Source organism: Callospermophilus lateralis, chromosome 6 (assembly GCF_048772815.1).
Source record: "Callospermophilus lateralis isolate mCalLat2 chromosome 6, mCalLat2.hap1, whole genome shotgun sequence".
Classification (NCBI taxonomy): Eukaryota; Metazoa; Chordata; class Mammalia; order Rodentia; family Sciuridae; genus Callospermophilus; species Callospermophilus lateralis.
In genome coordinates this window covers 88,811,379-88,826,004 of record NC_135310.1, presented here as the reverse complement: position 1 = coordinate 88,826,004, position 14,626 = coordinate 88,811,379, and the positions used below count along the sequence as shown (strand labels likewise).

Below are 14,626 nucleotides of genomic sequence, written 5' to 3'. Positions count from 1 at the left end.
TAATCTTTAGGTGTTTTATTATTGTATATGGAATGAACTATAGAATCACTTGACGTTGGGCCTTATACATGCTAGTCAATCACTCTACCACTGAACTAAACCCCAGCCCCTTTTTAAAAAAATTCATTTTGAGGCAGGATCTATGTTGTCCAGGATGGCCTAGATCCTTCTGTTTCAGCCTCCTAGATAACTGGAATTACAGGTGTGCACTACTGTGCTTAACTATCATTTACCATTTTAATTTCTCAAAATGAATAAATGAAAATTTTATGTGCCCATTAGTTTGCCTACTGACATCAAATGTACTCAAGAGTAAACAAGAGGGGTTATGTTATTTTATTTTACTTTATTTCAACTATCCAGACTTAACTTTTCATGCATGCCTGTTATACTATGGAAAACAAAGTTTGTAAAGATCTGCAAAGTACTGAAAAGGAGAGGGTAATATCATGGAAGTTAGAGAAGAAGAATATGAATCTGAACACAGAAAAAATATTGCATAATTGAATATCTAAGAAAAAATTTATTTAGTGATCTTCTGGTGTCTTAATAGTTTAAGGTTGTTAAGTCATTGCCACCTTAATTTCCTGTGAATAGATTAAAGATGGAAAGAATATCATATATACCCTCTAAAATAGAGGTAAATAGAGAAATAATTCACTCTACCATACTTATTGCTATATCATACAACTAAATCAATTATTGTGCTGCATATATAAATTATTATACCATACATATTCATGACAAAACATTGCTTGAACTATGAATATAAATAAATGGTCTTGATAATAATTGGTTACAGAATGTTTGAAATAGGTGAGTAACTTCTGGTTAAGTTCTTACTTGCTAACAATTTACGACTATTTTGAAGTGAAGCAGAGCTGGTACAGTTTGAAACAGCCCCATCTGATTTTTTATTTTTATTTTTTAGTTATACAAGGACATTTCTTTATTTTGTTTATTTATTTCTGTGTGGTGCTGAGAATTGAACCCAGTTCCTCATATGTGTGAGGCAAGTGCTCTGCAATTGAACCACAACCCCAGCCCCAGCCCCAGCTTTGTTTATAATCCTCGTATTCTGCCAGTTTATTATAGGTTTGCTAATATGGTGATAGAAAAGTCAATGATTGCCAGGAACAGTGGTGCATGCCTGTAATCCCAGCAGCTCAGAAGGGTGAGGCAGGAGGACTGCAAGTTCAAAGCAAACCTCAGCCAAATCGAGGTGCTAAGCAACTCAGTGAAACCCTGTCTCTAAATAAAATACAAAACAGTTCTTGGGATGTGGCTCAGTGGTCAAGTGTCCATGAGTTCAATCTCCGGTAACAACAACAACAGAAAAAAAAAAAAAAAAAAAAAAGCCAGTGATTTACTTACTATACAGTACATATTGAAAATGGACAGTTACATGAAGTTTTCAAAATTTGAAATAAACCAGGAATATCTTATCAATATGGTGTTATTTGCAGAAATAATAATTATATCTTAGTGACTGCTTCTGCTTTTTAGGGGGAGCATTGCTATAAATTGTTTATGGGATTTAAAAAATGCATTGTAATGTTTCACTGTTTATAGAAATCTGCCTCCCTATAGCTTTATTTCCTTTGTTACAAATGGAATTATATTATTTTTGTAACAATTTGAGTTTCCCATAAGCCAGTCATCCTGCCATAGAATAGTTAATAGGGTATCAAGCATCCTTAATATAGCTGGTTTGTGGTATAATTATAATACATTATAGATAAAGGGCAAATAGTGGTTCTTAAGAAAGTCGTTATGGGATTTGAAAGTTTATTTATATATTGGAGAACTGATTGCTAATTATAAACTAGCAGTATTTTATCAATTGATAAGTCATCATTTTAACGGTCCCATGCATGAACTTAAATTATCAACATTAAATATTTACTTCTTAGACAAATATTCATATTCCTACAGCTATTAACCTATTATTCACAATGGCTAGAATATCCTTTCACTCTGAACCAGTGCTTTAAAAACTTCACCTATTTCATTTGCCACTTTCATATTTTTCAGTAACATATATATTTAAAATATTGTAATTTATTAAATTTATCTTATACATAGTATTATAAGTGATTTACATTAACATTACATTAACAATATCATCTTTCTTAAAGAGTACTATCATATAATTGTTAATCTCATTTTCCAAATAAAGTTGAAGCAATAAAAAATAAAATTGAAGCAACCTATTAATTCACAGAGCCAGTAAGGAGTAGAGCCAAAATTGATAGCCTACCAGCCCACTCCAAAACACTTTCTTCTGTTTAACTTAAACTTTTTTGATAATTTATAGTATAACATTTAACATACAAATAAGGTATAAATAATAAAAAATGCTCATGTACCTATTGTCATCCCTAAAATGTCAAATATTACCATTATGACTGCATCTCTATTACTTCCTCCAGCCAGACCCACCTCCCTATGTCAGGAGAAATCGGCCAGTTCTGTTCTTTGTTAAATCTTCATAAACTCAGTGTCTGTATCTGGCCTTCATTTATGGGTCTAGCATCTATTTCAATACCAATAACATTACAATAATTACTAGTGTTTATTGGTAAACTCATAATGGTACCACAGTAGGTATGGCAGTTTTCTTCATCTCATTCTCACTATCATGAGTAGTGTTATTTCATTTTTGTACTTTAGTCTTAAATAAATTTTACAATAAGTACAATAAACCCTTGATCTGAACTATATTAAATGTATAAATTTGATTTGAGGGAAATTATTATCTTTAGAAGATTGAGTCTTTCATTGTATATTTCTTCATTAATTTTTACTTTCTTTAATGTCTTTTCAGTTAAGTTTTAAAATGTTCTCTAAAAAGTTTATATGTGAGTAACTGTTGTGGTAGTTTTATGTACCATGTATTTTTATACTGTTATGAATGTCTTTTTTCATATTTTCTGCATAATACTCTTTTATAGGAATAAAATTATTTTTTCTGTATTTTCTAATATTATTATTTAAGTCTTTTTTCTTGAAATATTTTTTTTCTGTCTCTCATCAATTTTGATTTATAACATGTTCATTTTTGTATAATTCTAAGTATATTTAAATTTCATCACATTTTATTTCCTTTTTCATTAATTATCTGGAAGTCAGTCTCAATTTCCAAAGGTATAGATTTTTGTTGCTTATCTCTAACTTGATTACATTTCTGACATTGTAATCAGTGTTTTGTCTGGCACTGATTATTTGAAGTTTTTGAAGTTCTACTTATTACCTTTAATCATTTTTGTCAACATTATATATGTGCTTGAGATAAATAGCTATCTCTAATTGTTAAACATATGGTTATTTATATTTTCAATACAAGAAGCTCATTTACATTGTTCTAAATTTCTGTTGTTTTACTAGTGTTATTGCCTATTTCATCTGGTATTTACTCAGAGTGCTCATTTAAAATCTTTTCAACTATGACTGAGAATTTGTTAACTTCTCTTTTATTCTATGCATTTTTCTTTACATAAGATTATATAATCATGTTCGAGTTCAGAACTCTTCCATCAAATTTTAACTTTTTTTATCATCACCTAGTAAATCTCTTTATCCCTAAGAATATTTTTTGCTTTAAGTCTGTTTTGTCTTACAGACAGAAACAGAAGCTTTTTAAATGTATTCAGTATAATTCTGCACATCCATCTTTTACATCAACCTTTCTGTGACCAAATATTTCAGCTTTATCTTTTAAACAACATTTGATTGGATTTAATTGTTTCCTTCAAATTTCACAGTTTCCAAAGTGTAGTGGTCTAGCTTATTGGTTTGTGTTTATATTGATTTCCAATGGATTTGAAATTATTTCTGCTATCTTTTTTTCTGCTTTCATTTTTTCTTATTATTCCAGTATTTCCTCTTTCCTAGTTGGTTTTTAATGGAATTATTATTTAATTTCTTCCTCTTTATTACTCTAAAACTATAGTATTTCTAAGTTTTACTGCCTAATTTAGTGTCTCAAGTACTATATTTAGGGAAGTACTAAATTTAAAGTTAATAAATTTTCTTTACTTGCTCCTAGAGAGGAAAAAATATGACTATCATACACTTTAGTTCTACTGGTAGCCCTGCACCATTTACATATTTTCTCGGTGTTTTAATTATAAGTTGTTTTTTTCTTTTCCATTATTGCCTTCTGTTTTTCTTTCAATTGTTTATATTGACCCACATACTGTCTACTTTTTTTCCCCCAAACTGTTCCTGATGTATCTTAGACATTCATTCTGGGATCATTCATCTTCCTGAAAAATTGTTCATTAGAAATTCTACCAATGAGGGTTCTGAGACTTAGTTCTTGGACTGAGACATATGCTTTTTCTTATTGTTCTTTAAGGTTCTGGCTCATGCAGGGATTTTGGCTATAACTCCTCACAAGGCATAGACCCAAATTCTAAACTTCTCATCTGAAAATTCTACCAAGATATTTATCATTCACTTACCAACCTGTTCTCAACTCCTTTATGCTCTTTTGGTTAAGGGGATATGCCTTTCTTTATTGTGTGCTCAAGTTTCTATTTTAACTGAGTCTATTTGCAATTGTCTTTCTTTTTGTTTTTTAAGAGAGAGAGAGAGGACTTTTTTTTAACATCAGAATTTTATTAGTTGCTCAGAACATTATATTGATCCTGACATATCATATATCATACATTTGTTTCAATGGGGTATGAATTCTTATTATTCCCACGTGTACAGATTGCAGGGTCACATTAATTATACAGCCACATTTATACTAGTGTCTTGTATTCTGCTGCCCTTCCTATCCCCTTCCTATCCCCCCCGCCCCCCCTTCCCTCCCCTCCCCTCCCTCTACCCCATCTACCATAACTCATTTCTCTCACTCTCTCTTATTTTTTTTCCTCCCCTTTGCCTCACATCCTCTTATATGTATTTTTGTATAACAATGCGGGTCTCCTTCCCTCTTCCGTGCAATTCCCCCTGAGAGAGAGGACTTTTTAATATTTTCAGTGGACACAACATCTTTATTTTATTTTATTTTATATGGTGCTGAGGATCAAACCCAGAGCCCCATGCATGCCAGGCAAGCACGTTACCACTTGAGCCACATCCGCAGCCCATATTTGCAATTTTCCCATCACTTTTAGGCATTTGGGAATGAAAGAATTTTTTTTTTTTTTTAGAATATGTCATCTACCGCCCTGCCAAAAATAGAAGTTCATATTTGAAGTGCTACTGTTTTCCTGATTTTTTATAAGAATGTAAAATTCACTTAAAAATTTTACTTATTTAAAAAGGAAATTAATACATAGGAAAAACATGTAGGTTTTCATGAAAAGTAAAAAGAGACACAGCCCAAGAGGCTTTATCTCAAGTTAGAGACTCAGTGCCAGGGCAGCACATGCAACTTGCGTCTTGAACTGGAGATGAGATCTATAGAACTAGAGAAGTGATCTATAGAAAAATAGAAATCAGGAACATAGAGTGTGTAGGTGAAGGTAGGTGGAGGTTCAAAAACTCCCAGGAAAGAAGGATGCTCCTGCAAAAATAGAACAGTTTGAGTCATGAGAAGTAATGGAAGCTAGGGAATGGAGAACTAATGGGAGGAGGAAAGGTAGATGTACCTCATACTGAGGAAGAGATTCTTGGGTCTCAGAGGATGTTGAAATTTAAAGGCAAAGAATGGAAGGATGGCTGAGATTAAAAGAATTGTTAGTGATAACTGAATAAAGAGCATGATGCAATCAAATATTCCATGACAAGACAGTTCAAGGTCTGCCAGCTTTCTCCTACAAACTGCTCTCCACCTGGATGCCAATCTTTGGTTTGGTCAGCTATGACTTTGTACTATTAGAGTTACCTTAGGGACAGGGAAAAGAAGCCATGGAGGAAAAAGAAAATGCTACAGGATGACAAGGATAATTAGATTGCAGTAATCCAGAAACTCCAACTAAAGCAGCTCTATTAATATTTGGTTTACATAGCAAAGGTCTGTGAAATGTCTTATTTTTAGAAAGGGCAGTAATTGCTGCATTAAAAACATAATTTCAAACCAGACTCTGGCACAATTAATTTTAGTGCCATGATTTTCAAAGAAAAAAGTAAAATATGAGATATAGTTCTAATTTTTAATTTTCAACTTTTCTTAAATTCAGGTAGCATCGTAATTTAACTGAAAGATAATAAAATATATAGTGAGTCTTCAATATACTACTGTAATTTTAAAGAAGAAGAAAACTAGTATACAGGTTTATATTGGTCTCAGTTGGTCAGTTTTCCTGCTATGTATTTTGGTGCTTGAGGTAAATGAAATATTTTTCACTTCCTTTTAGAAGTTTTAGTTTTACATAGTACAATGTAGATTGTTCAGAGAAATATATTTTATTTCCAAGCTCATTGCTTCAGCTTTCATAGTTAATAGACATCATACCACTCTTGGAATCTGCTAATTTAAAGCAATATAGTAAAATTTTTAGAATATTTTTTCTTTATCATTTTATTTATTAAGAAAATAATCATTTAGGGCTATATTTTTTTACTCATTTCAATATATGATTACCTTGATCTCAACTAGCCTGTCTTAAAGCATAGATATTGTAACCAATCACAGATTAATTAAAATTCATTAACTGAATACATAATATAAATACAGCAGAATCAAAAAGGCAGAGACCCCAAGAGGATATAAATACTGCTTTCCTATAATTAGTGGAAATATTTCTATAGCTATCTAAACCATCCAAAATAATTACTCTTTTTTGTTCCTTTGTATGCTATAATAGATAAATTAAGAAAGTATTGTGTGTGTGTTCATCTTTAATTTTATGACTTTATCATTTGAAAGTCACTTATACAATTTGTGATATATATGTTATTTTTTATGATTGGTTTTCACTGAATATTATACACCGGCTTTCGAAAACCTGTATTTATGTGTATGTGTATATACATATGTATGTGTGAGTATTTGTAATAGCATTTATATTGGAAATACATGACAATATTTATATTCAACTGTTATAGTTATTAAAATTTCTAAAAAAGCATTTCTTAGGACAAATATAAATGTAATATTGGCTTGTTTAGGACATGAACAGAATGATGATATTCTTTCCATGTCATTATCTATTTAGTTCCCAATTCAAAAACCTGGAAGCGAACTTAATTTTTAACTTTCCCCAATTTTCCTTTTAATTCAGTGTTTCTTAGTCTCTGTCTCTCTCTCTCTCTCTCTCTCTCTCTCTCACTCTCTCTCTCTCTCCACCCTTCACCTCCGGCCCTCCCTTTCTTTGTTATCAACCCCATAAGGAACATGTAGATTTTTTTTTTTATGATCGCCCTCCCCATCTGAAATTTAATACCATGGATTCACCATATCCACTCTGTACTGTTACTCTTTGGAGGTCCACTAACCATTTCATTAGCTAAGATTTTTCATTTCCCTTCTCCTACCATGAATCTGTAGTTAACATTTTGGGGCAATATTCAAGCATGCAAATTCACTTGAGTCATCAAATCACGTTGATTTTACTTCCCAGACAGACCTCATGACTACAGATTTAAGATTGCAAATGACCAGTGTTTTAATCCTCTCTAATTTTGTAATAAATATCAAAAAACATCACTAAATGTGAAACTAGGAGCCAGACACATCCCTAAATTGCAAATGACAAAAAAAATAGTTTTCAAATTCAGTGTAATCTAAATCAAAGTAAGTGGAAATACCATTAGTAAGTGATGACTTAAAGCAGCTATTTATGAACAGAATGTTCAGTGTTCTAAAATAAATGTCATCACCTTGAAAGCCCAACGAAAAATGCCCAGCTAGAATCTGTGACGACTGGGAAAAGTTTTCAGTTCTGGATAACCTTGAAACACACTTTGAATATCAAACACCATGGACTCTAACAGAAACATCCCAGGTCTGCCAGTCTGTGGCAGAAGCACTTGAGGACTGTACATAGCAATTGAAGCGGCAAGAGTTATTCAACATAGTTTGTAAAACAATGAATTGCTATAACACAATTATAGCACATGCATCTTCGTTACATTATTAACCATATGAAGATTTTGATAACAATGTAACTAACAGATTTGATATTTCTGTCTTTATTTAAATATAAGCAATTTTATGACAGTCTCGCAGATCCAGGCATGGTAGTATAGCTTGTATAAGACTAACTTTCCCAGGTATCAAACTACAAAAGACAGTTGAGAAAAATAAACAAAAAACTGTTGGAAGGTATTCAAGAGCAACAAAACAGGCAGGAATTTGACGAACTCCAGTCACTGAAAAAAAGGGGAAAACTTATAAGGTAAGTTTTAAGTTTACCCTAGTTTTCTCTGAAGGTACTTTGCAATTGTGAGTATGGGAAAACTCAAACAGAAAACAGTGGTACAAGACTGAAATGACTGAGTAGAAATTTTGAGTGAAGGGCTTCTAATTTTGCCACATTCCCCTAAAGTACTTTGTTGACTAATGAGTTAACTACACTCAGGGAAAGATTCCAAGAAACCAAACAAAAACCAACTGTTGGAAGGCTGAGGAGCCAGGCACAGATTCCAACCAGCAGCTCCCAGGTGCTAGGGAGACATATTGAACTCCAAGTCCCACAAATTTAGAGGGGCCTGATAAACACACCTTCAGTTTCATGTACAAATCTGAGAAGAACCAAACTCTGAGAGTGACACTAACACTGCAGAACTTTAAACCAACTCTATACAGAAAGAAGATTAAATCCATCTGTTTTCGGTACTGGGGATTTATTCAAGGAGCACTTTTACCACTGAGCCACATCCCCAGTCCTTTTTTTTTTTAATTTTTAATTTTTACTTTTAATTTGAAGTCAGGGTCTCAATTGGTAAGTTGCTGAGGCTGTCCTTGAATTTGTGATCTTCCTGTCTCAGCCTCCTAAGCTGCTGGGATTACAGGCATGCTTCACCATGCCTGGCTTGGAATCAGTTTTTTTTTTTTAATTAAATGACAATTATAAAATGTAAAAGTACAAAATAATTTAATCGATGTCTTTGATGGAATATTATAAACAGCAAAATAAAATTTAGCTGGTCAGTAGAAAGACTATAAATCAAGACACAGAGAAATCAGGAGACAAATTGGACAAGACAGTAAGATATGGAATTGGTAAAAGGGTTCAGTGGGGGTCCCAGAAGAGAGGAAATCATAGATAGTATACCTGAATACTGAGAAAATGGCTGAAAATTTCCAAGAACTGTTAAGACATCATATTACAAATTAAAAAAAAAAAAACTTTAAAAGTCCCACAGTATATGAACAAAAGAAAATGTTACAATATCACAACTGAAGCACAGAAAACTGAAGAAAAAAACTTCTTAAAAGAGTCACATGGATTAAAAAGAGATATATTATTAGGGAAGCAATGATAAGACTTTGGCTGAAATTTTATCAGATATTATGAACCCCAAAATTCAGTAGAGTAACTGAAAGAAGACTGAATGGAAAAAAACCTCCAATTTATAATCTTATGTTTTATAATTATTATTCAGCAAAAACATCTTTCGGATAATAAAAGAATACATAGGTTGATAGATCAACTAAGAGATTTTATCACCAGCAGACCTGTACTACAAATATTCCTAATGGGGGAGTTCTTCATGTTGAAAAAATGTCTCCTGTTGGAAGCACTAAACTTGAAGAAAAATGAACATTGGGAAAAGTAAATAATGATAAAAACATTTTGTGATAGTCAAAGCTTAGGTAAAGGTTAAACTATATAAAAACACCTGTATGAAAGGTAAAAGGATTGTAAATGGGAATTAAACAATTGTGAAGTTATTGCATTATTCTGAAAATGATAAAATTACTATTTAAAAGATTATAAGTTAGGATGCATTTTTAAATCTTTAATCACCTATTAAATAATAGTAGAATTCATAACTCAAATATTAATAGTGGAACAATGTAAAGTAATAAAAATACCAAATTAACCAGTAGTCAAGAAGGAGAAGTAAAAGAGCAAACACATGGGATAATTGAAAAGTACACAGCAAATATATATAATATAATATATCAGACATACAGTAACTATTTTATACACACACACACACACACACACACACACACACACACACACATGTGTATATCTAACACTAGAGAAAGAAAATAGAAGACATTAGGACCAAAACAGTTTGGATTTTGTTCCATACCCACAAGATTGGTTTACATTTTCTTTATGTAATGCATTATAGAATGAAAGAAGTCATAAGCTTGTTTCAGTGGATTCCTAATACCTGATTAATATGGCTAAGCATAAAACATTTAACACTCATTTATGACTTAAAAAAAAACCTTAGCAAACTGAGAATATTCTTAACATGAGGTTAAATGTTATCTGAAATAATCTCACAAATAACATTGTACCTAATAGTGAAATAGTGAATTAATGGTTCCTCCCCAAAGTCACTGGCCTCTTTTACAAATTATATTCAACAGTATTCAAATGACCCTTCTGGCCAGTCAGTGTCAGATCTGGCAATATAAAAATATAGTAAAATGAAATAAATAAATAAAAGCTATAAAGATTGGAAATTAATTAAAACCATTATTATTTACAGTTTATATGATTATGTATATAGTAAACAAAAGGTTTTCAAAACAGATATTAGAATAGATGAATTTAACAAACTTATTGGATACAAGGTCCAACATTCAGAAAATAATTTCATTTTTATTTACAAATAACAAACCTTTGGTAATTAAATTTACAAAATGCCATCAATCTAATGTAATTAAAAACATGAAATATCTAGAAACAAATCTAAAACCTAGGAATAAACTAGGAAAATATGTGTAAGACCACAACATTGAAGACTACTTACAACCTCACATAAAATCAACACATGTGTATTTGTTAGCATGAAATTCAATAAAAATTAAACACAGACAATGGCTTCTGAAGGTCTGGTCTATTTGAAGGGATTAGATATATATATAATGGTCTTATTTGAATAGGTTCCTCAGTTTTAACTGATGCTTATGTATCACACTAGTTCTACCAGACACCTATAGGAGTATTTGATGCCATCTTGGTTATCAATCCCCTGTCCTTGTATTATAAATTATGGAAATTATGAGAAATTATGAGATGGATACCTGAGAGTACCTTCTTAATGTTGACCAGAAATTTTCTGTCCTTATCTTCCATGTATGATTAGTAACTTGTGTCTTGATCCAAACTAATGAGTAGGACTAGCAAGATCATAAACAGAATTATGAACCTACTGTATATTTCAGCCTCTGTTATTATGCCCTATGTTACTTCTCCCCTTTTAGGTTTACATGATAGACGTCTAGGTTTCTTGGATGGGCTAAAAGTATAAAAATGGATTGGAATTGTTTTTAAGCTGAATTTGTCATTATTATAGGAGTAGTACAAATCTTTACATAGTCCCATACATCTCTCCTGAAACCCTTCTAATTTTCTGAAATAAGATATTTTAAGCCCATATATTTTCATCCTGTTTCATAATTTTATGCCAGCCACCTTACATTGGAATAATGGACTATATCTGTCAACTAAAGGTGCAGATTGATTGTCTTACATAGTACATCAATTGAATATCTCTAATTAACAAAAGTCTTTTTAGCCTGTGTTGGGGAAAGTGAGCTTATGTTGTTTTAATTTTTTTACCAATATTTTAAAAACTGTTTTTTGAAATTAGTTTCTAGTCTATTTCCATAATATGATTCTAATATATGCAATCATTAGTTTATCCTACCATCTAAGAAATAGTATGCATTTTACCATCAATGGCATGTCATAGTTGACTTAGTATTTTTTTTCTTAAAAATGTACAAAATAATGACTTAATACTAATGACATATTCAAGTTTATTGAATGTGCATAGATTTTCTTCTACTGTTGTCATTTTGTGGTTCTCTGTATCATTGTACATATAGTTTACGGGGGACAAGGTGTGGCGGGGGCAAAATATTATTATCACCAGACTTCCCTTCCACCACATATCAGTATGAGATCCCCAAAATTCTACTAAAGTTCAGGATGATAGACCTTCCTTACTACTTGTAGTTCTAAGATCCAGTAATCCGCGAGACAAATGCTTAGCTAGTTTCATGTGCAGGTGTTATAAGTGTTGCTTCTACATATGAGAAAGTATATTCCAACCAACTCAAGTTCATAATGGAGGGTTTTTTTGTTTTAGAATTATGATTCAATTTAGTTGTTATATTATTTTATATTTTCCATTATATTAAACATTATTGGAAGAAATGCTAGCTTATCCATAAAATAAAACAAGTATAGATGTTAGGAAGAAATTCCAGGTTAACTTGTCTATAAATCTTCAGAAAAAATATAGAATTGTATGGTTATGTATGCTACACTGATAAAATCTAGGAAAAGACATAAAATTCTTTTTTAAAAGAAATTGAGTCAGGTGTGATGACACTTGATTGTAATTGTAATCCCTGCTACTCAAGAGGCTGTGGAAGACTGCAAGTTTGAGGCCAGCCTGGGCAATTTAGTGAGTCTCAGTCTCAAAATAAATTTTAGAAAGGTCTGGACATGTAGCCCAGCGGTAGAGTGATTACCCAACACACATTAGGGCCTAGATTTAATCTTTAGTACTGAAAGAAAATCTCTCTTTTAGAATATTTAATCTAGGCCCGGCACAGTAGCAAATGCCCAGTTGCTTGGGAAGGTGAACAGGAGGATCACAAGTTCAAGGCCAGCAACTTAGCAAGACTCTGTATCTAAGTAAAACTAAAAGATCTTGGAATGGAGTTCAATGGTAGAATGCTTGCCTAACATGCACAAGGCCCTGGGTTCTATCACCACCAACCCCCCAAGAAAGCATACAATACAGTAGTTTTCAGTACATTCACAAAGTTGGCCAATTATCACTACTACCTAATTAAGTAATTTAATTCTCATTCCCCCAGAGAATCCTGTACCTATTAACAGTCATCCCAGTTTCTTCTCTAGCTGTCAACAACCACTGATCTTTATTCTGTCTTTATGGATTTGATTCTAAAATATTTCATTTAGATGGAATTGTGCCATACATAGGCTTTTATTTCTGGCTTTCACATGTTTTCAACTTCCATCTACATTGGTAACATCAATCTGTATTTCATTCCTTTTTATGGTTAATGTTCTAGAGTATGCGTATACCACATTTTGTTGAGTGGTCATTTGGGTTGTTTCTACTTTATTACTTTTATGACTAATGCTGATATGAGTATTCATATTTAAGTGGGAAAATACGTTTTGTTTTTATTGTTATCTTGCACATATCCCTAGGGATGAAATTGTTGGATCATATGATGACTGTATGTTCAACTTTTGAATGTAATTGTTGGATCCTCTGGCAACTCTGGGTTTCAATATATTTACATTTAACTAAACTTCCAAAGTATTCTCCTAAGCACTGGCATTGTTTTACACTCCGGATAGCATTGTTGAGGGTTCCAGTTTTTTTCAGATTCTCGACACTTGTTAAAGTTTCCTTTATGATAGGTATCCTAGTACATGAGAATTGAAATCTTATTTTGGTTTTCATAATGACGCTCAGCCAAAATTATGAAAGTACTTGGATATGTACACTTTGTGGTTTAAGATTTTTTTGAATTTTTTATTTGTTTTAATTAGTTACACATGACAGTACAATGACCTTGACATATCATACATTTGAATCAGATGGGATATATTAAAGTTCTTCTAAGTTAGCAATTTTTTAAGGATAGATTTTTCTTACAAATTAATATCAAAGTGGGAGGTTTAGTTTCTTCTCTGAGGATCTTTTAGTTATTCACAGTGGAATTATAATGAATTTGTTAATCTATATAGATCAATCAGAATAGGAGCTTGTTAAATATGAGGTACATTGGGATCTATTATTTGTCCACTCTGATAGCTATCCCTAGAATACACACATATTAAAAGATTTTTTTATCACCAATTAAAAAACTATTTTTAGTAAATAGAACTAGAAGCTTCAGTTTTATCTATCACTCAGCCATAGGATCAAAATTAACAAGGAAACCTAATCTCAGACTTTATAGCACTGTGCTCTTTTCAGTGTGTGCAAGACTTTTTCCAGAGTGATATGATCTGAGTTTTTAGTAGCATACAAATAAGCAGACATGCGAAGAACTAACAAACCAAATTTTCTGTCATCTGCCACCCGACTGTCAACATATGTCAACATATCCCTGATGTCTGTCATCCAAAGAGACTTCATCTGCAGATAGATTCCCTATTGTTGTTGACACCAGTTGGGAATGTATTATTAGCACAAGCAAAGCAAAATCAGAGCCAAAGTTACCAACCAGAAATAGAAACAAACACAACAAAAATAAAACACACATTATAAACCAAAGTAGGAAATAAGAAAACATAAACAGGAAACCATTCTGTTGCCTTTTAATATTAAATCTAGGCCAAAAAAAAAAAAAAAGGCAAGTGTGGGCTTGGAGACCTGAGCCCATGAAGACAACACAGCTTAATTTACTGCAGAAAGGAGTCCATTTGAACTGTTTTAATGGGACTTCCACACCATCAAAGCATAGTTTTCAAAATCAAAGCATAATTATCAGAAAAAATAGCAAATTCTGAAGTTTTACTGAACATATTAGAAAACTACC

The 14,626-nt window shown here is 32.0% G+C and overlaps 1 protein-coding gene across 41 annotated transcripts in view; it reads left to right on the top strand.

The window, feature by feature from the left end:
• Rims1 (regulating synaptic membrane exocytosis 1) overlaps positions 1-14,626 on the top strand; it is a 446,077-nt gene that overhangs the window by 363,949 nt on the left and 67,502 nt on the right. Inside the window, exon 3 of one of the 41 annotated variants that reach the window (XM_077109553.1) lies at positions 13,555-13,568. The exons of the other annotated variants lie outside the window; for them this stretch is intronic. The gene's annotated coding sequence lies outside the window, so the exon portion shown is untranslated. The remainder of the gene's footprint in view (positions 1-13,554; positions 13,569-14,626) is intronic. 41 annotated transcript variants of the gene reach the window in all.